Source organism: Bufo bufo, chromosome 4 (genome assembly GCF_905171765.1).
Source record: "Bufo bufo chromosome 4, aBufBuf1.1, whole genome shotgun sequence".
Lineage (NCBI taxonomy): Eukaryota > Metazoa > Chordata > Amphibia > Anura > Bufonidae > Bufo > Bufo bufo.
Window position 1 is genome coordinate 590572907 of NC_053392.1, and position 2779 is coordinate 590575685.

A 2779-nucleotide genomic window follows, 5' to 3' on the forward strand; every position below is an offset into this window, starting at 1 on the left:
ACACCCTTTTGACATACATACGATCCAGATAATGTATGCAGATGATCATGTGAAGTTGTGACAAGCTATACAAGACTGTTGAAAGCTCTTGCAGGAACCAGCCTGGTCTGTGAGTGAGGTTGGGTCTGGTCAGCAAGCTATATTGGAGGAAGCCCCTTTACTGGATGTGCCTCTAGATATATTGCATGTGGTTCCAGACTTGCGGTACGCCAGACCTGCAGGGTAATGCGATTGTGAGGTCACGGTCAATGGCAAGCGAGGGTCACTCACAGTTATATATGGAAACCCTGGGCAGGCATACAGCAGTGAAGGAGAGGCTGGCACAAAAGTCCTCTGGGGCACACTCTGTGTTTAGGGACCAGGCCTGGTGTTGGATGAGGTGCCCTGGATGTTGCAGGTGTTTTATGTGCCTGGGGCAAGGTCCCTTTGAGGTACGTGACGCCAGTGCCAATTGAACGGTGGCACGCCGTTTGCTGATAGCAGGAATAACTGAGGAACCACGTAATAATAAAACAGAACTTATGCTTTACTTGTTCTCCAGTGGTTGTCATACACGGACATAGTTGGAAACGCAGTTCCTTTGAAGACAGTTAGTTTTGGTACATTTAATGCAGGCCATATGTAGCAAGGTGATTTCAGAGGGTTAAACACAGGACTTGTAGTACAGGCGGCTTGCACTCTATTCCTGACTGATCCTGGAACATGGAAACTATTCTCCAAGGCCCGATGCCCTAGCTCTGGCGTATATCCTTGGGTCTATAAATATCAAGTACCTCCTCTGCTGTCTTTAGTACCTCTTGCTTTCCAAGACTTGACTCTGCTCTCAGTGTCCTCAGGCTGGTTAACCGTGGTGTTCCTGCTTCTGCAAATATGGACTCAGGAGGGGAACCTTCTCCTTGGATCTGGAACCCGGTTACAGGGACTGCAATACCCTCTCCTAGTCTGCAGGCTCCAGGCCTGCTCTGCTCTCACAGGCCCATGGCCTGGCCTTTTCTCAGACACGGTCTAAACTAACTCTCCCTTCCCTGACTGGGCCTTATATAACCTAGGGCTCCCTAGCTCCCTCTAGTGACTTAGAGCTGGAATGACACCCCTAGCAGGCCTGCACATGCACATTTCACAGTAACAGGGAAGTACATAGCATTACATTATGAAGATGACTCATACCAACCTCCCCATAAATAAGGGGAAACGACAGCACAACAAGTGACCCTTCTGTAGTGACGGGCATTACAGCTCCCGTACACTACAGACTGCCTTCCTGGTAAGTACCTTTACCTTGCCCATAAGGAAGCCCTGGAGAATTCTGCTCTGTGTAACTAGAGACTGTTGGCCCACCCACAGTGGCCCACCACATTCCATTATCAGGAGTTACTCTGAGAGCTTGTTAGGATTTTAACCATTGTACTGTGTGCCCCACAGAGGCTTTAACCATTGTGCTGTTTGCCCTCTAAGAGAGACTATAACCATTAATCCTTGTTCCCGCATAGGAATTGTAACCACTAAGCTCTGTGCCTTTAAGATACTGTGTGCCCCCTTATCTTTGATCCAATTTGTGACGGTATCTGATAAGCTACATGCCTTGTATGTAACCATCAAGCACTGTGCCCCCTGTGGGACTGAAGTTTAATTCAAGGTCTCTGCTGTATGTCTTTATTATGCCATTCTCAAGTGGAGTCCTGAGTTACGGGTCAAAAGCCAAATACAAAAATCACTCTCTTACACCCCCATACACATAGGATAGTTGACTAGCTCCAGGTTCAGTTGGCTGACGTTTATCTGTATAGAAGCCTTAAAGGGGTTGTCTGGGAATACATAATTTCTAACAGGTGCCCGCAGCCTGCCTCCCCTACTTAAAAGGATCATACTTGCCTGCTCTCCGCCATTCCGGTCCTCCATGCTGGCTCCCGTGTCTCCATCTTCCAGTTCTGGGTGTTCTTTCTTTGTACCTGGCATGGGCATGTCACCTGGTCCTCTTCAGCAAGAGAAGCTAGAATTCGGCTGAAGAGGATCAGGTGACTTTGCCATTGACGGGGAGAAAGACAATAAACCCCCGTAGCTGCTGGTGCAGCACAAATGACTGAAGCAGCAGGGAACAGGCAAGTATGATCCTTTCAGAAGGGGAGGCAGGCTGCAGGCACCTGTTACAAATGATGTTTTCCCAGACAACCCCTTTAACTCCTCCTAACTCTTTGCTTTGGTTTATTCATTTGGTAATCATTGGTTCCACTTCGATGTGTTCAGTTTATACACATATACCATAGCATTTGTATGTGCGAACACGTCCAAGAACGATCATTCAGAAAGTTCAGCCTTGGGTAACTCACATATCCTTGTACTTGGCCTCGACAGCAACTGGAGATATTAAGATAATTCATCGGACCTTTAATTCATCATGCATTATATGGAGGCAGTTGGATAATAAAATTATAAATGAGGGAAGACATCCATGGGTCGCTCCACATGACCTCTGTATAGAGTAGAATCTGTGTCATTTGTCAATGAATACAAGTAGACAGGAGAGCATTTTACGGCTATGCCTGTGTTAATAGCTAATTTCCAAGTGATACATGGTCCTTGGTGGGGTATTGTTCAGGAGAGATTAACTTTAATATGGTAGTAAACGTTCAAATCAACCCTGTTGACCTTCATTTACACATGTGCCTCTGGCATTTCCCATGATCGGGGAACATGAAACCCTTACGAATTGTTGAGGACAAGGAGACCTTTTCTGAACTTGACCCTCAACCCTTCTACATTGACCTTTGTGTCCGAACAA

At 46.7% G+C, this 2779-nt stretch overlaps 1 long non-coding RNA gene across 1 annotated transcript; it reads right to left on the reverse strand.

The window, feature by feature from the left end:
• Positions 1 to 852: 852 nt before the first annotated feature.
• On the reverse strand, positions 853 to 2474 carry LOC120999514. The gene is made up of 3 exons (XR_005778541.1): positions 2464 to 2474; positions 1816 to 1822; positions 853 to 1005 (listed from the first exon to the last, which is right to left on the reverse strand). It is a non-coding gene; the product is annotated as an uncharacterized LOC120999514 (long non-coding RNA).
• Positions 2475 to 2779: the final 305 nt, after the last annotated feature.